This window comes from Osmerus eperlanus, chromosome 2 (genome assembly GCF_963692335.1).
Source record: "Osmerus eperlanus chromosome 2, fOsmEpe2.1, whole genome shotgun sequence".
Classification (NCBI taxonomy): domain Eukaryota; kingdom Metazoa; phylum Chordata; class Actinopteri; order Osmeriformes; family Osmeridae; genus Osmerus; species Osmerus eperlanus.
The window spans coordinates 18,128,482-18,153,322 of NC_085019.1; the positions used below are offsets into that span (position 1 = coordinate 18,128,482).

Below are 24,841 nucleotides of genomic sequence, written 5' to 3' on the forward strand. Positions count from 1 at the left end.
CACGTACATTAAAGTGTGTGGTAAATGTATTCCAGATTCTACAAAAGTATTTATTTCTGGTAGTATGACATCAGTGTTTCCCACACATAGACTAATTCGGTGCGCCACAGACAGAATCAACACCGGCCGACACACAGTGTGTTTAGTTATTCTTTTTCAAATTGTGTTTACGCTATTTAAAACACGCAGCGTATTCGTTCAGCTGCATTTCCTTTCCCTGCTCTCCCTCCGTCTTTCGGTCACTCACGCGTCTCTCACTTACAGACACAGTCACATATGGAACGCCTATTGTGCCAAAACGTCTGAATTCTCGTTCGTGTACAGACGTCAATTTTTGACGTCTGTACACGGCCGTTTTTGACGTCTGTACACGTTTTGACGTCTGTACACGTTTTGACGTCTGTACACGGCCGTTTTTAACGTCTGTACACGTTTAAAATTGGGTGCTACCACTTCATTTGTTTCTGAGGGGAAACCAGATAACGATCATTGCAAGAGAGAAAACCTGTCCACACTCAACCAATCTTGATTGAATTAAGGTTAAGAAATAGGCTAATATAAATTGGCAGTGACATTATCAACAACTGTAGGCTATTTTGTAAGCTACTGAAAAAATAATTAAGTTTGTATACTATATAGGGATGCGTATTGATAAGATTTTAACGATTCTGACTCCTTATCAATTCCTGCTTATCGATTCGATTCCTTATCGATGTTCCCCTCTACACCCAACTAGGTCTGTGCGTCCTGCACCCCCCCACACACACACTCGTTCTAAACTAATTTCTCAAACTGGCTTTGACTGGCTCTAAAATGAGCTAATACCTACCACCTCTAGGCCTCTTCAGGCCTCTGTTTTCAAAACAAAATCTAGTCGGAGATAGAAACTTTCAGTTTCCTTGTGTTCAAGCTTCTATTACTCAACACCAGTAGGACTTACAGGGGTCCTAACAACAGGGGAAATAACTTCAGTGTCACCTTTCAAAAGAGACCATTTACATGCATGTACTCCAAATGGTTCAACAACAGCTTTCAATGTACTTTCGGTATGTTGTTTAGGCGTTTTCAGGCACATTTAACAGGACTATTAAAAGGTTAAACAATTAAAATGCTAAGTTTAATAATGGATTAAAAATCGATATGCTCAGTTTAATAATGCGACACGCAAACGTTTGCTGATAACACACGCCGCCCGATAACGTGAAATGATCAATAAGATCAATACTAATGGGAGACGAATGCCGGAGCTAAAATGTATGCCAGAAGATAACTAGATCGACTACACACAATAAAGGCAAATTGCTTCACACAGTAACAAGTGGTTGTGATCACTTTTGAGCAGTTTAGTTCTACCTTAGATAGTTAGAGATGAAGCTAGCTGCGCTGTTGCATGCATCGAACACATGACGTTCCAGTAACTTCATTCCATGCTGTGTGTTCAAATGCTTATTCATACGAAATAGACTTTTTACACGCGTTACAAGTGGCGTTGTTGTCATTTTGTCGTGTGAAATACAACCAAACTTTAGAACGCTTCTTCCTAGTTGCCATGTTTGCTGCAGTCTGTCTTCGCGCATGCATGCGCAAACTTTTATAGTTTATTCAGACAGACGTTCGCGTGTCCCATTATTAAACTGAGCATATCGATTTTTAATCCATTATTAAACTTTGCATTTCAGAATCAGAATCAGAATGGGATTTATTCGCCATGAAAGTTTGCACAGACAAGGAATTTGCTTTGGCAGGAAGGTGCAAACAATAAACATATAGGGACCTAAAATTTAAATATGTGGACTATCTATACTAATTACACACACATACTAATTTTAATTGTTTAACGGCACAGAGAATCGTTAACAGAATCATTAAGGAATTTTGCTAACGATTCCAAGGAATCGATTCACTGGGAACCGGTTCTAAACAAGAACCGGTTCGCGATACCCATCCCTAATACTATATCATATTCACATTTCGAAAAAGGTATACATTTAAGTTTGTTAAAATTCCCACTAGATGGCAGTGTGAGTGCACAAATAGTAAGGGCAGAGCCTCTGGTCAATGTGATGGGTATACCCAAGGATAAATTGTGGCGCAACAGCAAGCAAAATAACATTACTATAAAACAGGTTGGGAATACACAGGGTTGAAGACAGCTGGACAGTACACAGAGTAGCCGTATTCAAGAAATAAAACACGTAATACCCATGGCAATATACAAGTAATATCCAACACAGGGAATGTACAAAATACTTTTAATGTAACTGAGAGTAAATGAAAATGTACAGGGTCTGGTTTTTCCCCCAGGATAGGGATGGGAACCTATCAGTAGTAGTGGTTCCCAACCCTGGTCCTCAGGGCATCCCTGTCCTGCATGTTTGAGATGTTTCCCTGCTCCAACACACCTGATTCAAATGAATGGTTATAAGCAGGCTTCTGCAGAGATGGATAACGGCCCATTCATTTGAATCAGGTGTGTTGGAGCAGGGAAACATCTCAAACATGCAGGACAGGTCTATAGAGGATAGAGACCTGTGTTATGCTGGATAAACACAAAATGCCTAGGCTTAATCCATGTCTGGGAAACTGGGCCATATCGGCTGTAAGAACAAATACATTATGTAACAAATGTGATCAGATTTAATCTCCATGCCGCTATGTTGCATTGCCTGAGCAGCACATCTCCTTGCATGCTCTGCGCTTAGAGTCATTATAGGCTATGGTTGCATTCATCCCTGTTCCCCAGTCGAGGTGCATCATTTTCGTAAAAAGAATGACACAGAATAGTTTGCCATGAAATGCTTGTCTTGTTGACTAGAAAAACAAATTGTAGGCTTATGTGTAGGCTACAGAGTCACATGTATTTATGCATAAAGTTCAACACGTTGTTTATGAAATGTCTAAAGTTGGCCAATTTAGATTATGTAGGCCTACCTTAATATTCTAACCCAAGGGGGTTAGTATATTATGCAGTGTACATAATGCACTGTATATTTAAACATCAGTTCTCTGCTTTTTTTTTTACTGTCGGAGGCCGAACACACCACAAAACAAGGCTACAGTAAAATATATTGACTTAACTAGGAATTAATTAGCCGACGCACTATAGAGGCTTAATTATTATTATGATTATAACATGTATATATTACATATTTCCGGTACAGCCAGAGCTCGCCTTTCTCTACCCAGAAGATGGACTGGCCAGGTTCCCAAAGGCAAACACGTGCGTGCTGGTGCTATACTTACCTGTGGGCCAGACTTATGACAAGTTTAAAAGGTGTAGCTTGGAATAGGTTAGAATAGGTTCTGCAGATCAGTTTGGGGAGGGCTAAATGTAGTCATAAATTAATTTTATTTTACATGAACACTTGTTTTGTTCTGTTTAAATGCGTGGATTTCAAAGGCGTGATACTCATCTTAGAATTTGTTATGTATGTGACCTGCTGATCCGTTGGGAGGGCTGAATATTGTTTGTCCGTCCTACGTATCCTATTTTCAGTTACATAATGCAATAACATTAAACACACAAAATTGTATTTGGTCTGCTCATCTTTATTACATTGACGTGATTGAGACTGCTTAGTCATTCTAAGGCCTATTCACAATGTGATTACAACAGTTAAATTGTGTGTGCACTGTATTTAAGACAGGACATTGAGGACCTGATCGGTTCCCAAACTGTCTCTATCTCCACCCAAAGGATTTGTGTGTTGCCTGAGGTGTTCCAACTGCTCGTCACTTGGTTGAAATTGGTTTAGGGGAACCACAACTCTTTGTAGCCAGTCAAAGGCAAGTGCAGCCGCCCCCTGGTCAGCCACCCCCTGGAACTGGCTGCTCCAAATATACCTTGGATACCAGTGTGATGTTGCAACTGTTGTGTCAGACAGCCTTGCACAAAAATGATATGGTGACATGTATCTGGCAGTCCTCAGGTCACGTTTTATACGAGGCAGGTAAACGAAGTGAAGAGCCCAAAGATGCCTTTCGTTGTTGGCAATAATGATTCCTTCATTTTCTATATAGATATGTAAACAAGGAGTGGTAGACATCCGTTTCAAGTCTTATTGTCAGGTACACAGAACACGTCAGACTGGGCACTGACATTTTTGGGACAAGACAATGCAAAGCAACCTGGCATAACATAAGTACTTACATTATATCTATGATAAGCTAAAAGTAAAATAATAAATTATAAACCTCCTAAATATACAAAATAGTATACAATATATTAGACCTCTAATACAGATAATGACCTATACTAACCTAAGACAAGTGGGGTACAGTTAGTGTAATATTGCTGATAGTGCAACCAGTAGCTGAAAGTGAGTAAAGTGACTAGTGAGAAATGCATCAATGTAAGGTGGCTAGTGAGAAATGTCCATGTAAATGTTCATTCAGAAGCCTGCTGGCCCTTGGATGGAAACTGTTGTTCAGAAAGCAGCGGGGTAGAGACTGAAAGATGGGTGGTAGCAGTCTTTTAGAATCCTGCCAGCTTTCCTGAGGCATCGTGTGTGGTAGGTTGTCCTGTAGGGCTGGGAACTTCCTGTCGATGATAAACTCAACAGACCTGACCACACTACGTAGGACCTTGCGTTTTTTTTGTCACGCCTCTCCAGACATCGCCCCACAGTCTTTCAATGCATTGATTATGAGTGCTCCCTCGGGTTGATCCTCGGAAGACATCCATGAAGAGACAAATGGCGTTGTTTTCCCCTCCCTAGTCACATCTGACTCTGGATGGGACACCAAACTGGGCGACTGCTTCCGAAAACAGGTCCATTACAATGTCACTTCTGTTGTTGTTAGAAGCCTTCAGGAAAACCACCAGTCGGCTGAACCCATCGATTCCTCCATGGATTACAATACTCCACCTAAGAGATGAAGGAAGGGAAAATAAAAGATTTCACTTGCACATCTTATTTTATAAATAACAAAAAAAATATGAACGGCTTGAATGCAGCTAAAATGATTTGTAAACATTTCTGTGCAACATGTTTGGCGTTTAACAGAAAGAAAAGTCCTAACCTCTATTGCATTCATGTGAAGCTTAAAATCTTATTTTAAATTCAAAACTCATAACATCAGCTTGTCATTTGCTAGGGACACAGTTAGGGCAAATTAACGGATCACAGTAAAACAAGCCACTTACTTTATGAGCTTGTGGTTGCCATCAAGAAGCCACAGCGAATTTGACCCTGCCACTCGATATGTTCTCCTCCGAAGCCTGTGGGACATACTCCGAATAGCAGCACCTTCAGATCAAGTGCATCATCTGGTCTGTGTAGCGACCTCTAAAAGAGAAATTGTATGTACTGTCTATGGAAGACAATGTATACATATTAGAACTTAGATACATTTTTTACATTCATCCCTAATAGTAACTCTGAACAAAACAATTAGTGATGGGCATTCCGGCTCTTTTTCGTGAGCCGGCTCGTATGGCTCAGCTCACTAAAAAGAGCCGGCTCTTTTGGCTCTCCAACGGCACTATGAATTTGACTATGATAGGTGTGAAAACAATTTGAATTAAATTATTAAATGAAATCATACTCGACCGTAAGCACATATCTTTAAAAATGCATTGATTTGTCATGGCTCTCCTCCGAGTTTTGACTACTCTCTGGCTCGGCCCTCCCTCATGCAGGATTGACAGGAACAGAATGTGAGGATGATTGTGTGCGCCTTTAAGGCTACAAGTATTTTTTTGTTGTTCTTTGAATAAGTCAATTATTTTAAATACAATTAAAATTAATTATTTCATAATCATTTAGTTTTTATAGGCTGTATTAATCTATTAAAAATAGAGTCGGCTCTTCAGATATGCGAGCCAGCTCCCGACGTTCACCTTCAAGAGCCGGCTCTTAGAGCCGGATCGTTCGTGAACGACCCATCACTAAAAACAATGTGTTTAAGGAACAGTGACAAGGCAGCTATGTGGTACATGCGCATGACAGTTTTTTTCTCCAAAGATATGGGATATGAAAGAGTTCTAGCTATCACAGTATATCAATTTCTTTATGAAATGTATAGAAAGGGTAATTCTGCAGTGTTTCATGTGGTTTGTAAAGAAAAACAAAATTGTGTATGGCTCAGTGAGAAAGGGGTGACATTATTTAGATCTCTCCTGAACTAGTCCTTCAATTGACACATACCTTAACCGTTGGTTCACTGTTCTTCTTGAGACACCCAAGATCTCCGCAATCTGTTTAGCAGAGAAGTTAGGACAACAACATCTGCAACTGCTCTTGGGCGATTTGGTAAACCGGCCTTCCTCCAGTCTGTCCTCCCATTTGAGGTACGGTGAAACCAGGAGCAACTGCAGTTCAAGAGAAAAATGTTAGAGGCATCGTGTTTTGAATCTTGCTTCTTCAGATCATGTTTAAATATGACGAGTACATTACCACGTTGTTGTTGCTGATCGTTGGCTTCCCGAATTAACTCGCTGAGCAAAAGCATTTCATCAACCTGCTAAATGACTAAAATGTAAAAATGTAAATGTATTAAAGAGTTAGCACTACAAGTGTGATGACAAGTGGTAGGCTAACTACAACAAAGCTTGTTAAACAACTGTTTAAGATTGCTGGCTTCAGTAACATAACCGCATTCAGTAAAGCAATATTCAAAGTCTTAAGGTCTAGTTTAGCGGCGTAAATTGCTCATTATAATACGGGTGGATGAAATCAAGCATTCTGATTGGTTGAGAGGGAGTTCCGGGGTGTGCATTATTGAGCGATAAAGTACTGTGCGCCTTTTTACATTTACCTTAAAAGGGAAGCGTTCCATATTAGTGCGCACTCAAAAAGTAACTGTACACCTGTTTACAATTAAGCTGAGGAGCGTTCCATATTGGTGCGTTATCAAAATAACGCGACCGTTATTAGTTGTCATTTCAAGCTTGACAGTAATCACATCAACAACATGTTTCATGTTAACTTCGATCTTTTGGGGGGGATGACTTTTGATCAATGGTTAGCCGAAGAGGATGATTCAGGTGGGCGTCATGCTCTTATAGACAAAAAAGAAATTGAGGTCTTTGAAATGTTGCGCAACGAAAGAAACACTGTTTGCCAAACGAAGTTAACTATCCAAATCAATATAACCAAATCTTAACAACAGCCTTATTCTATCGAGTAACTCGTAACTATAGTATAGCCTATACCCAGTGCCTACATTTGAATGATTTAGAATGTTTAGGCCTAATGTTTAAATTCAATATTATTTTATTGAAAGTGTCCCATTGTCATTGTTATTTTAAAGGCAACTTTTATAAAATGAGCATTGAGAATGAATGAGATGGTGCGAGATCTAGCTAGGCTAACAAATGTGAAGTTCACAATGCTGTTTGTCCGTTGCATAGCAACAGCCACACGTACGGGACTATTTTCTCTCGGCTACTGAAATGGATACACAACGTTTGTTGGCTATAACTATTTTGTGCTGAAAGACAGCTTACTATTTATTTACTATTTATAATTTCGCTGGTAACCGTATTATAAAAGCAACTAGAGAGGGTACAATTTCTGGGGAAATTGTAGGGTGTGCTTGCTTGCGTCGGTTGCACAGGGGTCCGTTTTTGAATGACATTTTTACAACTGATTTCTGTATATTTTATATGAAAATGCATACTTATTATTTATAAAGATTAAATAGATTTAAAAGCATTTTTTTTTGCTGCTCATTTACAACTGAAAATACGAGTGAAGTGTAGAATTAAATAGATGTCTTCTCATTTCCTCTGCAAGAGGCAGCCTCATCGTTGAATCAAAACGAATAAATTTGGCAGACCGGTGTAAAAATGGACCTAATCTCTATGACTTAAACGTCATTTTAAGTTTTTCCCTTCTTGTGATATTTTCAGGCATGTAGCCTACTCATTGCATTCATTCATTAATAAAGAACCCCCTTTGAAGATTATTCTACGACGTTACCCGGCAGTAGAAGATGGAATCGCGATTCAGACAGTCCCATCTGCTAACTGAAAATATGCCCCCCAAAACGTAAATAAGCTTGACATTTATTTAGTGGAAAATCGCTCATTCATAAAAAGCTCACTGGTAGCGATCATTGTCAGTAACAACGCAAAATGCGACATAGCCCTGTGTGGAGAAGCTGCCCCGGTAAATTGTACTACTACGGTACAGTACTAGTAGACTACTGCTGTGTTCGTCTTGGTAGCGATTGCGTTGGTTGAATTGGATTTAACGTTCCGTTGTACGGTTTAGGCTGAAATAAATTATTTTCATGAACAGATTGACAACGTTTAGGCTGTGGCAATGAAGTTCAGGTTAGTAGTTAGATAGACTTTTGATTTAAGTAAGGGGAGTGCCGAACATGTTCTGTCGCCGTTTGACTTCCTAAACAGCTGTGTAAGTTAGATGTTTTTGTCGTGTGTCTCGCGTAGGCTACAGCGTTGCAATGAGCAACACTGGTTTGAAACCACAGGTAATGATAATTTCACCAACAAATCGTTTACTTGTAATGTAATGTCATAGTAAATCCTACAAAGAAAATGTATTTGTGAGGAATATTTATTTTAACGATTGAAAACAGATGCATCATAGACCACTGTGGTGTGTTGCCCGGGCAACAGAGGCTAATGTCATGGTAATGCTTCAGTGAAATAGTAGACTACCGTTTCCGAAAGTAGATGTGGGCCTACTTCCTTAATAATATCAGCTATTGTACATTACATTTCATAAGTGTTTCACATCACAAAGTAAAATGAGTAAATAGTTATCACCCTGGCCTCTTTGCTTGTGGCGTTTCTGCAGCTGCCTTGCAGTAAAGCTATAGTTAGCCTAGCTATCCCCCAAGTTAACAGATGCGAAACGAATGTTCTGCTACAGGTAGTCACGCGTGTTTTCATGACGTTAGTGACGTAGTGACGTTAGTAACGTCAGTGACTGTGGCTAGCAAATTAGCCACCGTTAGCTTCACTTTTCACCACAAAAACGCAATTTCTACTTAAACCATGCAACGGAACGTAAATAAAAATACAACCAACGCAATCGCTAACAAGACGAACCTTTTGACACCGCCGTTGTGTATGTAGTCCAAATATTGACTGATCCTTAGGGGGGCGAAAATAAACAATAATAAATAACTAGAGAGGGTACAATTTCTGGGGAAATTGTAGGGTGTGCTTGCTTGCTTCGGTTGCACAGGGGTCCGTTTTTGAATTACATTTTTACAACTGATATATCTGTATATTTTATATTAAAATGCATACTTATTATTTATAAAGATTACATAGATTTAAAAGCATTTTTTTGTGCTGCTCATTTACAACTGAAAATACGAGTGAAGTGTAGAATTAAATATGATGTCTTCTCATTTCCCCTGCAAGAGGCAGCCTCATAGCTGAATCAAAACGAATAAATTTGGCAGACCGGTGTAAAAATGGACCTAATCTCTATGACTTAAACGTCCTTTTAAGTTTTCCCTTCTCGTGATATTTTCAGGCATTTAGCCTACTCATATTGCATTCATTCATTAATAAAGAACCCCCTTTGAAGATTATTCTACGACGTTACCGGCAGTAGAAGATGGAATCGCGATTCAAACAGTACCATCTGCTAACTGAAAATATGCCCCCAAAAACGTAAATAAGCTTGACATTTACTTAGTGGAAAATCGCTCATTCATAAAAAGCTCACTGGTAGCGATCATTGTCAGTAACAACGCAAAATGCGATATAGCCCTGTGTGGAGAAGCTGCCCCGGTAAATTGTACTACTACGGTACAGTACTAGACTACTGCTGTGTTCGTCTCGGTAGCGATTGCGTTGGTTGAATTGGATTTAACGTTCCGTTGTACGGTTTAGGCTGAAATTAATTATTTTCATGAACAGATTGACAAAGTTTAGGCTGTGGCAATGAAGTTCAGGTTAGTAGTTAGATAGACTTTTGATTTAAGTAAGGGGAGTGCCGAACATGTTCTGTCGCCGTTTGACTTCCTACAGCTGTGTAGATGTTTTTGTAGTGTCTCGCATAGGCTACAGCGTTGCAGTGATACACTGGATTGAAACCACAGGTAATGATAATTTCACTCACAAATCGTTTACTTGTAATCTAATGTCATAATAAATCCTACAACGAAAATGTATATGTGAGGAATGTTTATTTTAACGATTGAAAACAGATAACGCTACATCATAGACCACTGTAGTATGTGTTGCCCGGGCAACACAGGCTAATGTCATGATGCTAATACTTCAGTGAAATAGTAGACTACTGTTTCCGAAAGTAGATGTACTTCCTTAATAATATCAGCTTATACTGTACATTACACATCACAATTGTGTGTCATATCACAAAGTAAAATGAGTAAATAGTTATCACCCTGGCCTCTTTGCTTGTGGCGTTTCTGCAGCTGCCTTGCAGTAAAGCTATAGTTAGCCTAGCTATCCCCCAAGTTAACAGATGCGAAACGAATGTTCTGCCAAAGGTAGTCACGCGTGTTTTCGTGACGTTAGTGACGTTAGTAACGTCAGTGACTGTGGCTAGCAAATTAGCCACCGTTAGCTTTACTTTTCGCCACAAAAACTTAACTTAAGCCCAAACCATGCAACGGAACGTTAATTCCAATACAAGCAACTCAATCGCTACCACGACGAAACTTTTGACACCTACGTTGTCTATGTAGGCCAAATATTGACTGAGTTTTAGGGGGGCAAAAAGAAATAAAAATAATAATAATAATAATATATATGTGAGAGAACAAAGGTTGTGCTCTCGCCGAAGGCTTGAGCACACCCAACTAGAAAAGGCTGTTCCTGCGAAACAGCAGTGAGAATGCTGAAAACCTGAATGGGGATAGCTGACCATGCTAAAAAAGCTGAAAATAGTGAAAATTTAGTAGAAGCTTCAAAGCAACCGAAAGGTATTTTTGAAAGGGGCTGGAGCAGCATTCCAACAATGATTTGAAAGGATTTACCATTACTTTTAAAGGGAGAATAATTTGCACAAAAACCTTTATATTTTAAAAAGTATAAAAGTGAGAAATGAGAAAATACCCGCAAGCTGAAATGAATTTCAAAAATGTGTGAGTGACACAAAAGAGGCAGTGTGGAAGCTGAACTGCATCATCTGCATCATCTTAACAAAGCTAAGAGCTAAAATAGCCTACAATGCGGGAGAAGCTGAAAGCTGAACTGTTAAACAGAAGAAGTAGGCTAGCTAGTCGGAACAAGAATATTATCGTTTTAACAGCTGAAATTATAGTTGGGATAGTAATAGCAGTAGCAGATGTAGCCTACCATTGAGTGCGTTTACTCGGCTTTCTTAGTAGGATTCAATGTGTTGATGGAATGAAACATACAGCAGTAGAGCCGATACAGGAAGACACGGCGACACTTTGTTGCAGAAGGATGATGGTGCAAGTTTTGTCCGTGGAGCATACGATTAATAAAAAAGAATCATGTAGACGCGTTTATTGAGTAATCGCATAACTAATTACACATGTAAACGGAGTAATCGTATTATTGGCATAAACCGACAATTGCTAGTAATCGTGTTTCTCATGGTCAAGTAAACGTACCAATCACCTGTGTGAGTGACTGAGTGGTGCGTGTCTGTCGTTACGGTGATGGTGCAGCTATGATTGCTAACGCGCTGGGGGCAGAGAATAAGAGAAATGTAGCTAGAATCCACACCTCAAACAAGATAACCTAGACGCAAAACTGTACGTCCAATCCAAAATATAAGGATATTTTCCGAGACCCAAGACTCTGCCGAAACCAGAGATATTCTTTATATGTCTGTGCAGTCAGAAATACGACTCTACCTGCAGTTTCAAAAACGTGTTCCTTTTGCTTTCCTGGTGTTTGTTTGTTTGGTTGCCACGGTGATGGCGCAGCTGTGATAGCTAACGAGCTAGGCAGAGAGAAAAACGAACATTTACCTAGCATCCACACCTCAAACAAGTTGACCTAGACGCAAAACTATACGTCCAATCCAAAATATAAGGATATTTTCCGAGACCCAAGACTCTGCCGAAACCAGAGATGTCCTTTATATGTCTGTGCGGTCAGAAATACGACTCTATCGGCAGTTTCAAAATCTTGTTCCTTCTTGCTTTCTCTGACTGATTTTACTCACCTCTCCATTGAAGTTAGTGAGAGAATTTGAAAGGCTGCTCTCGCTTCAAGGCTCATAGCTGAAAATCTGTAAATGTGAGCTCTTTAGTAGCTACATTGACTGAAAGAGGACAATTTTTCCTACATTTTAAGGTATAACTTGTTTCTGTAAGTTAAACTATATGAACGTTAGAGGAATTTGTTTGACAAATTAGTTGAATATCAGAAAAAGATGATCATGATCATTTGGGAATAGCTGAATGTCTTGTGAACATTTTAAAGGTTGAATGGTGTCTCTAGCTGAAAGTAAGCTGAAGTAGTTACGTTTGAAAGAGGAGGAAGCTTTTTAATGATTTGAAAGGATTTACCATTACTTTTAATGGGAGAATAATTTGCACAAAAACCTTAATGTCTTAAAAAGTATAAAAGTGAGAAATACCAAAAGTCATAGCCATCATCTCCTGAAGGAGCTGAACGTTTTGATACAAAAGTTGTAGGAATCGGTTAAAGTATGCAGAACGAGTTAAAGGCCAAAAAACGGCGGAAGAACTGAGAAGTTGAAAAGCAATAGTGAGAATGCTTAACAGCATTCTCACAACTAGAAAAGGCTGTTCCTGCGAAACAGCAGTGAGAATGCTGAAAACCTGAATGGGGATAGCTGACCATGCTAAAAAAGCTGAAAATAGTGAAAATTTAGTAGAAAGTTATAAGCTGAAGCTTCAAAGCAACCGAAAGGTATTTTTGAAAGGGGCTGGAGCAGCATTCCAACAATGATTTGAAAGGATTTACCATTACTTTTAAAGGGAGAATAATTTGCACAAAAACCTTTATATTTTAAAAAGTATAAAAGTGAGAAATGAGAAAATACCCGCAAGCTGAAATGAATTTCAAAAATGTGTGAGTGACACAAAAGAGGCAGTGTGGAAGCTGAACTGCATCATCTTAACAAAGCTAAGAGCTAAAATAGCCTACAATGTGGGAGAAGCTGAAAGCTGAACTGTTAAACAGAAGAAGAAGTAGGCTAGCTAGTCGTAACAAGAATATTATCGTTTTAACAGATTAAATTATAGTTGGGATAGTATTAGCAGTAGCAGATGTAGCCTATGCGTTTACTCGGCTTTCTTAGTTGGATTCAATGTGTTGATGGAATGAAACATACAGCAGTAGAGCCGATACAGGAAGACACGGGGACACTTTGTTGCAGAAGGATGATGGTGCAAGTTTTGTCCGTGGAGCATACAACGATTAATAAAAAAGAATCATGTAGACGTGTTTATTGAGTAATCGCATAACTAACTAGAAACGGCTGTTCCTGCGAAACAGCGGTGAGAATGCTGAAAACCTGAATGGGGATAGCTGACCATGCTAAAAAAGCTGAAAATAGTGAAAATTTAGTAGAAAGTTATAAGCTGAAGCTTCAAAGCAACCGAAAGGTATTTTGAAAGGGGCTGGAGCAGCATTCCAACAATGATTTGAAAGGATTTACCATTACTTTTAAAGGGAGAATAATTTGCACAAAAACCTTAATATTTTAAAAAGTATAAAAGTGAGAAATGAGAAAATACCCGCAAGCTGAAATGAATTTCAAAAATGTGTGAGTCACACAAAAGAGGCAGTGTGGAAGCTGAACTGCATCATATTAACAAAGTTAAGAGCTAAAATAGCCTACAATGTGGGAGAAGCTGAATGCTGAACTGTTAAACAGAAGAAGAAGTAGGCTAGCTAGTCGTAACAAGAATATTATCGTTTTAACAGATTAAATTATAGTTGGGATAGTAATAGCAGTAGCAGATGTAGCCTACCATTGAGTGCGTTTACTCGGCTTTCTTAGTAGGATTCAATGTGTTGATGGAATGAAACATACAGCAGTAGGGCCGATACAGGAAGACACGGCGACACTTTGTTGCAGAAGGATGATGGTGCAAGTTTTGGCCGTGGAGCATACAACGATTAATAAAAAAGAAGACGCGTTTATTGAGTAATCGCATAACTAATTACACATGTAAACGGAGTAATCGTATTATTGGTATAAACCGACAATTGCTAGTAATCGTGTTTCTCATGGTCAAGTAAATGTACCAATCACCTGTGTGAGAGACTGAGTGGTGCGTGTCTGTCGTTACGGTGATGGTGCAGCTATGATTGCTAATGCGGTGAGGGCAGAGAATAAGAGAAATGTAGCTAGAATCCACACCTCAAACAAGATAACCTAGACGCAAAACTGTACGTCCAATCCAAAATATAAGGATATTTTCCGAGACCCAAGACTCTGCCGAAACCAGAGATATTCTTTATATGTCTGTGCAGTCAGAAATACGACTCTACCTGCAGTTTCAAAAACGTGTTCCTTTTGCTTTCCTGGTGCTTGTTTGTTTGGTTGCCACGGTGATGGCGCAGCTGTGATAGCTAACGAGCTAGGCAGAGAGAAAAACGAACATTTACCTAGCATCCACACCTCAAACAAGTTGACCTAGACGCAAAACTATAAGTCCAATCCAAAATATACGGATATTTTCCGAGACCCAAGACTCTGCCGAAACCAGAGATGTCCTTTATATGTCTGTGCGGTCAGAAATACGACTCTATCGGCAGTTTCAAAATCTTGTTCCTTCTTGCTTTCTCTGACTGATTTTACTCACCTCTCCATTGAAGTTAGTGAGAGAATTTGAAAGGCTGCTCTCGCTTCAAGGCTCATAGCTGAAAATCTGTAAATGTGAGCTCTTTAGTAGTTACATTGGCTGAAAGAGGACAATCTTTCCTACATTTTAAGGTATAACTTGTTTCTGTAAGTTAAACTATATGAACGTTAGAGGAATTTGTTTGACAATTTAGTTGAATATCAGAAAAAGAGCAGCCAGCAGAGTGTGCCACTCTGCTTGCTGCTCATTCATAAAAATCAAGAAGGAGCAAACATTTTAATGTATTTCAAACTGTCATAATTCAAAATTGGCTGAACATTTGAAAAAGCTGAATCATTTGGGAATAGCTGAATGTCTTGTGAACATTTTAAAGGTTGAATGGTGTCTCTAGCTGAAAGTAAGCTGAAGTAGTTACGTTTGAAAGAGGAGGAAGCTTTTTAATGATTTGAAAGGATTTACCATTACTTTTAATGGGAGAATAATTTGCACAAAAACCTTAATGTCTTAAAAAGTATGAAAGTGAGAAATACCAAAAGTCATAGCCATCATCTCCTGAATGAGCTGAACGTTTTGATACAAAAGTTGTAGGAATCGGTTAAAGTATGCAGAACGAGTTAAAGGCCAAAAAACGGCGGAAGAACTAAGAAGTTGAAAAACAATAGTGAGAATGCTGTTGAGCATTCTCACAATTACACATGTAAACAGAGTAATCGTATTATTGGCATAAACCGACAATTGCTAGTAATCGTGTTTCTCATGGTCAAGTAAACGTACCAATCACCTGTGTGAGAGACTGAGTGTTGCGTGTCTGTCGTTACGGTGATGGTGCAGCTATGATTGCTAACGCGCTGAGGGCAGAGAATAAGAGAAATGTAGCTAGAATCCACACCTCAAACAAGATAACCTAGACGCAAAACTGTACGTCCAATCCAAAATATAAGGATATTTTCCGAGACCCAAGACTCTGCCGAAACCAGAGATATTCTTTATATGTCTGTGCAGTCAGAAATACGACTCTACCTGCAGTTTCAAAAACGTGTTCCTTTTGCTTTCCTGGTGCTTGTTTGTTTGGTTGCCACGGTGATGGCGCAGCTGTGATAGCTAACGAGCTAGGCAGAGAGAAAAACGAACATTTACCTAGCATCCACACCTCAAACAAGTTGACCTAGACGCAAAACTATAAGTCCAATCCAAAATATACGGATATTTTCCGAGACCCAAGACTCTGCCGAAACCAGAGATGTCCTTTATATGTCTGTGCGGTCAGAAATACGACTCTATCGGCAGTTTCAAAATCTTGTTCCTTCTTGCTTTCTCTGACTGATTTTACTCACCTCTCCATTGAAGTTAGTGAGAGAATTTGAAAGGCTGCTCTCGCTTCAAGGCTCATAGCTGAAAATCTGTAAATGTGAGCTCTTTAGTAGTTACATTGGCTGAAAGAGGACAATCTTTCCTACATTTTAAGGTATAACTTGTTTCTGTAAGTTAAACTATATGAACGTTAGAGGAATTTGTTTGACAATTTAGTTGAATATCAGAAAAAGAGCAGCCAGCAGAGTGTGCCACTCTGCTTGCTGCTCATTCATAAAAATCAAGAAGGAGCAAACATTTTAATGTATTTCAAACTGTCATAATTCAAAATTGGCTGAACATTTGAAAAAGCTGAATCATTTGGGAATAGCTGAATGTCTTGTGAACATTTTAAAGGTTGAATGGTGTCTCTAGCTGAAAGTAAGCTGAAGTAGTTACGTTTGAAAGAGGAGGAAGCTTTTTAATGATTTGAAAGGATTTACCATTACTTTTAATGGGAGAATAATTTGCACAAAAACCTTAATGTCTTAAAAAGTATGAAAGTGAGAAATACCAAAAGTCATAGCCATCATCTCCTGAATGAGCTGAACGTTTTGATACAAAAGTTGTAGGAATCGGTTAAAGTATGCAGAACGAGTTAAAGGCCAAAAAACGGCGGAAGAACTAAGAAGTTGAAAAACAATAGTGAGAATGCTGTTGAGCATTCTCACAATTACACATGTAAACAGAGTAATCGTATTATTGGCATAAACCGACAATTGCTAGTAATCGTGTTTCTCATGGTCAAGTAAACGTACCAATCACCTGTGTGAGAGACTGAGTGTTGCGTGTCTGTCGTTACGGTGATGGTGCAGCTATGATTGCTAACGCGCTGAGGGCAGAGAATAAGAGAAATGTAGCTAGAATCCACACCTCAAACAAGATAACCTAGACGCAAAACTGTACGTCCAATCCAAAATATAAGGATATTTTCCGAGACCCAAGACTCTGCCGAAACCAGAGATATTCTTTATATGTCTGTGCAGTCAGAAATACGACTCTACCTGCAGTTTCAAAAACGTGTTCCTTTTGCTTTCCTGGTGCTTGTTTGTTTGGTTGCCACGGTGATGGCGCAGCTGTGATAGCTAACGAGCTAGGCAGAGAGAAAAACGAACATTTACCTAGCATCCACACCTCAAACAAGTTGACCTAGACGCAAAACTATAAGTCCAATCCAAAATATAAGGATATTTTCCGAGACCCAAGACTCTGCCGAAACCAGAGATGTCCTTTATATGTCTGTGCGGTCAGAAATACGACTCTATCGGCAGTTTCAAAATCTTGTTCCTTCTTGCTTTCTCTGACTGATTTTACTCACCTCTCCATTGAAGTTAGTGAGAGAATTTGAAAGGCTGCTCTCGCTTCAAGGCTCATAGCTGAAAATCTGTAAATGTGAGCTCTTTAGTAGTTACATTGGCTGAAAGAGGACAATCTTTCCTACATTTTAAGGTATAACTTGTTTCTGTAAGTTAAACTATATGAACGTTAGAGGAATTTGTTTGACAATTTAGTTGAATATCAGAAAAAGAGCAGCCAGCAGAGTGTGCCACTCTGCTTGCTGCTCATTCATAAAAATCAAGAAGGAGCAAACATTTTAATGTATTTCAAACTGTCATAATTCAAAATTGGCTGAACATTTGAAAAAGCTGAATCATTTGGGAATAGCTGAATGTCTTGTGAACATTTTAAAGGTTGAATGGTGTCTCTAGCTGAAAGTAAGCTGAAGTAGTTACGTTTGAAAGAGGAGGAAGCTTTTTAATGATTTGAAAGGATTTACCATTACTTTTAATGGGAGAATAATTTGCACAAAAACCTTAATGTCTTAAAAAGTATGAAAGTGAGAAATACCAAAAGTCATAGCCATCATCTCCTGAATGAGCTGAACGTTTTGATACAAAAGTTGTAGGAATCGGTTAAAGTATGCAGAACGAGTTAAAGGCCAAAAAACGGCGGAAGAACTAAGAAGTTGAAAAACAATAGTGAGAATGCTGTTGAGCATTCTCACAATTACACATGTAAACAGAGTAATCGTATTATTGGCATAAACCGACAATTGCTAGTAATCGTGTTTCTCATGGTCAAGTAAACGTACCAATCACCTGTGTGAGAGACTGAGTGTTGCGTGTCTGTCGTTACGGTGATGGTGCAGCTATGATTGCTAACGCGCTGAGGGCAGAGAATAAGAGAAATGTAGCTAGAATCCACACCTCAAACAAGATAACCTAGACGCAAAACTGTACGTCCAATCCAAAATATAAGGATATTTTCCGAGACCCAAGACTCTGCCGAAACCAGAGATATTCTTTATATGTCTGTGCAGTCAGAAATACGACTCTACCTGCAGTTTCAAAAACGTGTTCCTTTTGCTTTCCTGGTGCTTGTTTGTTTGGTTGCCACGGTGATGGCGCAGCTGTGATAGCTAACGAGCTAGGCAGAGAGAAAAACGAACATTTACCTAGCATCCACACCTCAAACAAGTTGACCTAGACGCAAAACTATACGTCCAATCCAAAATATAAGGATATTTTCCGAGACCCAAGACTCTGCCGAAACCAGAGATGTCCTTTATATGTCTGTGCGGTCAGAAATACGACTCTATCGGCAGTTTCAAAATCTTGTTCCTTCTTGCTTTCTCTGACTGATTTTACTCACCTCTCCATTGAAGTTAGTGAGAGAATTTGAAAGGCTGCTCTCGCTTCAAGGCTCATAGCTGAAAATCTGTAAATGTGAGCTCTTTAGTAGTTACATTGGCTGAAAGAGGACACTTTTTCCTACATTTTAAGGTATAACTTGTTTCTGTAAGTTAAACTATATGAACGTTAGAGGAATTTGTTTGACAATTTAGTTGAATATCAGAAAAAGAGCAGCCAGCAGAGTGTGCCACTCTGCTTGCTGCTCATTCATAAAAATCAAGAAGGAGCAAACATTTTAATGTATTTCAAACTGTCATAATTCAAAATTGGCTGAACATTTGAAAAAGCTGAATCATTTGGGAATAGCTGAATGTCTTGTGAACATTTTAAAGGTTGAATGGTGTCTCTAGCTGAAAGTAAGCTGAAGTAGTTACGTTTGAAAGAGGAGGAAGCTTTTTAATGATTTGAAAGGATTTACCATTACTTTTAATGGGAGAATAATTTGCACAAAAACCTTAATGTCTTAAAAAGTATAAAAGTGAGAAATACCAAAAGTCATAGCCATCATCTCCTGAAGGAGCTGAACGTTTTGATACAAAAGTTGTAGGAATCGGTTAAAGTATGCAGAACGAGTTAAAGGCCAAAAAACGGCGGAAGAACTAAGAAGTTGATATAACTAGAAACGGCTGTTCCTGCGAAACAGCAGTGAGAATGCTGAAAACCTGAATGGGGATAGCTGACCATGCTAAAAAAGCTGAAAATAGTGAAAATTTAGTAGAAAGTTATAAGCTGAAGCTTCAAAGCAACCGAAAGGTATTTTTGAAAGGGACTGGAGCAGCATTCCAACAATGATTCGAAAGGATTTACCATTACTTTTAAAGGGAGAATAATTTGAACAAAAACCTTAATATTTTAAAAAGTATAAAAGTGAGAAATGAGAAAATACCCGCAAGCTGAAATGAATTTCAAAAATGTGTGAGTCACACAAAAGAGGCAGTGTGGAAGCTGAACTGCATCATCTTAACAAAGCTAAGAGCTAAAATAGCCTACAATGTGGGAGAAGCTGAAAGCTGAACTGTTAAACAGAAGAAGAAGTAGGCTAGCTAGTCGTAACAAGAATATTATCGTTTTAACAGATTAAATTATAGTTGGGATAGTAATAGCAGTAGCAGATGTAGCCTACCGTTGAGTGCGTTTACTCGGCTTTCTTAGTAGGATTCAATGTGTTGATGGAATGAAACATACAGCAGTAGGGCCGATACAGGAAGACACGGCGACACTTTGTTGCAGAAGGATGATGGTGCAAGTTTTGTCCGTGGAGCATACAACGATTAATAAAAAAGAATCATGTAGACGCGTTTATTGAGTAATCGCATAACTAATTACACATGTAAACGGAGTAATCGTATTATTGGTATAAACCGACAATTGCTAGTAATCGTGTTTCTCATGGTCAAGTAAATGTACCAATCACCTGTGTGAGAGACTGAGTGGTGCGTGTCTGTCGTTACGGTGATGGTGCAGCTATGATTGCTAACGGTGAGGGCACAGAATAAGAGAAATGTAGCTAGAATCCACACCTCAAACAAGATAACCTAGACGCAAAACTGTACGTCCAATCCAAAATCTAATGATATTTTCCGAGACCCAAGACTCTGCCGAAACCAGAGATATTCTTTATATGTATGTGTAGTCAGAAATACGACTCTACCTGCAGTTTCAAAAACGTGTTCCTTCTGCTTTCCTGGTGCGTGTTTGTTTGGTTGCCACGGCGATGGAGCAGCTATGATTGCTAACGCGCTGAGGGCAAAGAATAAGAGAAATGTAGCTCGAATCCACACCTCAAACAAGATAACCTAGACGCAAAACTGTACGTCCAATCCAAAATATAAGGATATTTTCCGAGACCCAAGACTCTGCCGAAACCAGAGATATTCTTTATATGTCTGTGCAGTCAGAAATACGACTCTACCTGCAGTTTCAAAAACGTGTTCCTTTTGCTTTCCTGGTGCTTGTTTGTTTGGTTGCCACGGTGATGGCGCAGCTGTGATAGCTAACGAGCTAGGCAGAGAGAAAAACGAACATTTACCTAGCATCCACACCTCAAACAAGTTGACCTAGACGCAAAACTATACGTCCAATCCAAAATATAAGGATATTTTCCGAGACCCAAGACTCTGCCGAAACCAGAGATGTCCTTTATATGTCTGTGCGGTCAGAAATACGACTCTATCGGCAGTTTCGAAATCTTGTTCCTTCTTGCTTTCTCTGACTGATTTTACTCACCTCTCCATTGAAGTTAGTGAGAGAATTTGAAAGGCTGCTCTCGCTTCAAGGCTCATAGCTGAAAATCTGTAAATGTGAGCTCTTTAGTAGTTACATTGGCTGAAAGAGGACAATTTTTCCTACATTTTAAGGTATAACTTGTTTCTGTAAGTTAAACTATATGAACGTTAGAGGAATTTGTTTGACAAATTAGTTGAATATCAGAAAAAGAGCAGCAAGCCTCTGCTTGCTGCTCATTCATAAAAATCAAGAAGGAGCAAACATTTTAATGTATTTCAAACTGTCATAATTCAAAATTGGCTGAACATTTGAAAAAGATGAATCATTTGGGAATAGCTGAATGTCTTGTGAACATTTTAAAGGTTGAATGGTGTCTCTAGCTGAAAGTAAGCTGAAGTAGTTACGTTTGAAAGAGGAGGAAGCTTTTTAATGATTTGAAAGGATTTACCATTACTTTTAATGGGAGAATAATTTGCACAAAAACCTTAATGTCTTAAAAAGTATAAAAGTGAGAAATACCAAAAGTCATAGCCATCATCTCCTGAAGGAGCTGAACGTTTTGATACAAAAGTTGTAGGAATCGGTTAAAGTATGCAGAACGAGTTAAAGGCCAAAAAACGGCGGAAGAACTGAGAAGTTGAAAAGCAATAGTGAGAATGCTTAACAGCATTCTCACAACTAGAAAAGGCTGTTCCTGCGAAACAGCAGTGAGAATGCTGAAAACCTGAATGGGGATAGCTGACCATGCTAAAAAAGCTGAATATGTGAAAATTTAGTAGAAAGTTATAAGCTGAAGCTTCAAAGCAACCGAAAGGTATTTTTGAAAGGGGCTGGAGCAGCATTCCAACAATGATTTGAAAGGATTTACCATTACTTTTAAAGGGAGAATAATTTGCACAAAAACCTTAATATTTTAAAAAGTATAAAAGTGAGAAATGAGAACATACCCGCAAGCTGAAATGAATTTCAAAAATGTGTGAGTCACACAAAAGAGGCAGTGTGGAAGCTGAACTGCATCATCTTAACAAAGCTAAGAGCTAAAATAGCCTACAATGTGGGAAAAGCTGAACTGTTAAACAGAAGAAGAAGTAGGGTAGCTAGCCGTAACAAGAATATTATCGTTTTAACAGATTAAATTATAGTTGGGATAGTATTAGCAGTAGCAGATGTAGCCTATGCGTTTACTCGGCTTTCTTAGTTGGATTCAATGTGTTGATGGAATGAAACATACAGCAGTAGGGCCGATACAGGAAGACATGGCGACACTTTGTTGCAGAAGGATGATGGTGCAAGTTTTGTCCGTGGAGCATACAACGATTAATAAAAAAGAATCATGTAGACGTGTTTATTGAGTAATCGCATAACTAATTACACATGTAAACGGAGTAATCGTATTATTGGCATAAACCGACAATTGCTAGTAATCGTGTTTCTCATGGTCAAGTAAACGTACCAATCACCTGTGTGAGAGACTGAGTGGTGCGTGTCTGTCGTTACGGTGATGGTGCAGCTATGATTGCTAACGCGCTGAGGGCAGAGAATAAGAGAAATGTAGCTAGAATCCACACCTCAAACAAGATAACCTAGACGCAAAACTGTACGTCCAATCCAAAATATAAGGATATTTTCCGAGACCCAAGACTCTGCCGAAACCAGAGATATTCTTTATATGTCTGTGCAGTCAGAAATACGACTCTACCTGCAGTTTCAAAAACGTGTTCCTTTTGCTTTCCTGGTGCTTGTTTGTTTGGTTGCCACGGTGATGGCGCAGCTGTGATAGCTAACGAGCTAGGCAGAGAGAAAAACGAACATTTACCTAGCATCCACACCTCAAACAAGTTGACCTAGACGCAAAACTATACGTCCAATCCAAAATATAAGGATATTTTCCGAGACCCAAGACTCTGACGAAACCAGAGATGTCCTTTATATGTCTGTGCGGTCAGAAATACGACTCTATCGGCAGTTTCAAAATCTTGTTCCTTCTTGCTTTCTCTGACTGATTTTACTCACCTCTCCATTGAAGTTAGTGAGAGAATTTGAAAGGCTGCTCTCGCTTCAAGGCTCATAGCTGAAAATCTGTAAATGTGAGCTCTTTAGTAGTTACATTGGCTGAAAGAGGACAATTTTTCCTACATTTTAAGGTATAACTTGTTTCTGTAAGTTAAACTATATGAACGTTAGAGGAATTTGTTTGACAATTTAGTTGAATATCAGAAAAAGAGCAGCCAGCAGAGTGCTCATTCATAAAAATCAAGAAGGAGCAAACATTTTAATGTATTTCGAACTGTCATAATTCAAAATTGTCTGAACATTTGAAAAAGCTGAATCATTCGGGAATAGCTGAATGTCTTGTGAACATTTTAAAGGTTGAATGGTGTCTCTAGCTGAAAGTAAGCTGAAGTAGTTACGTTTGAAAGAGGAGGAAGCTGTTTAATGATTTGAAAGGATTTACCATTACTTTTAATGGGAGAATAATTTGCACAAAAACCTTAATGTCTTAAAAAGTATAAAAGTGAGAAATACCAAAAGTCATAGCCATCATCTCCTGAAGGAGCTGAACGTTTTGATACAAAAGTTGTAGGAATCGGTTAAAGTATGCAGAACGAGTTAAAGGCCAAAAAACGGCGGAAGAACTGAGAAGTTGAAAAGCAATAGTGAGAATGCTTAACAGCATTCTCACAATAAAGAGAAACAGGAAAACAATAGTGAGAATGCTTAACAGCATTCTCACAATAAAGAGAAACAGGAAAACAATAGTGAGAATGCTTAACAGCATTCTCACAATAATAATAATAAAGAGAAACAGGAAAACAATAGTGAGAATGCTTAACAGCATTCTCACAATTGACGATAATGTACTGCCTCTCGTACCTTATTGCTTAATTATTTAAGAGTTAGTTAGCACTAGCTAGCTATGTGTTGATGAGAAGTCAGGAGCCCAGGAGGACAGGACTAGCCAAACAACTATACAAAACAAGTAACTTGGCTTAACGTTGCTAATTGATAGCTTACCTGGTTAGAACAGTCTGTATAGAATCCTGGTCATCTGAAGACAAATGTCGGGTACATGCTTCAAAAGTTCCGAAAGTTTGTGGTCTCATTTTCTGCTATTTGCCTCCACCAGAATTCAAAATCACACACAAAGTGTTCGTCTTCTTCTTTGGTTCTTTTAATGGTGGTTAGCAAACAAGGTATAGGTGCATCATCGCCACCTACTGGACTGAAGTGTGATACAGGATAAACCGCACAATTTTTCTTCCCCACACAAATGGACTGTCCCAAATACTAAATGATAGCTACGTAAGAGCCCACATGATCACAGTAGAACTACGTACAGCCTAGCGCAGACACTAGGTCAAAATGGGGGGTGGCTATGTTGGTCCCAACCAATAGCATGGAAGCATAGATGGTCCAAACGTGACGTTTTTGATAAAATGTCACGTCTGTACACGAACGAGAATTCAGACGTTTTGGTACAGTTGGCGTTCCATAGTTACGTAGCCTACCTGCTGCTTTTAGGTGAGTTCGACTTTATGCAGCGCCGGCAGTTGCCTGCAGCCCGGCTGACTTGAAGCAGCCAATGGCATTCTCAGCTTCAAGGCAGCCGGCTGCAGGCGGCTGTCGGCGCCGCCGCATGAAGTCAAATGCACCTTTTGACATCGGATTTCTCCCGCTGCCGATTTCATTGGTTTGCAGCGCTAAAACTATTTTTTATTTAGATGTTATTGGTCTTAGCCTCCATACAGTGCTTATGTCAAGTTTTCCAAATGTTATGTTTCAGACTTATCTTAAAATTGACTCAATTCATTTGTGAATATTTCAACAATTACACACAATACACAACAATAAACTTCGGA

General features: G+C 39.0%; 1 long non-coding RNA gene across 1 annotated transcript; it reads right to left on the reverse strand.

The window, feature by feature from the left end:
• Positions 1–5,180: 5,180 nt before the first annotated feature.
• LOC134038023 (uncharacterized) lies at positions 5,181–6,645 on the reverse strand. The gene is made up of 3 exons (XR_009932631.1): positions 6,399–6,645; positions 6,150–6,313; positions 5,181–5,313 (listed from the first exon to the last, which is right to left on the reverse strand). It is a non-coding gene; the product is annotated as an uncharacterized LOC134038023 (long non-coding RNA).
• Between the last annotated feature and the right edge of the window lie 18,196 nt (positions 6,646–24,841).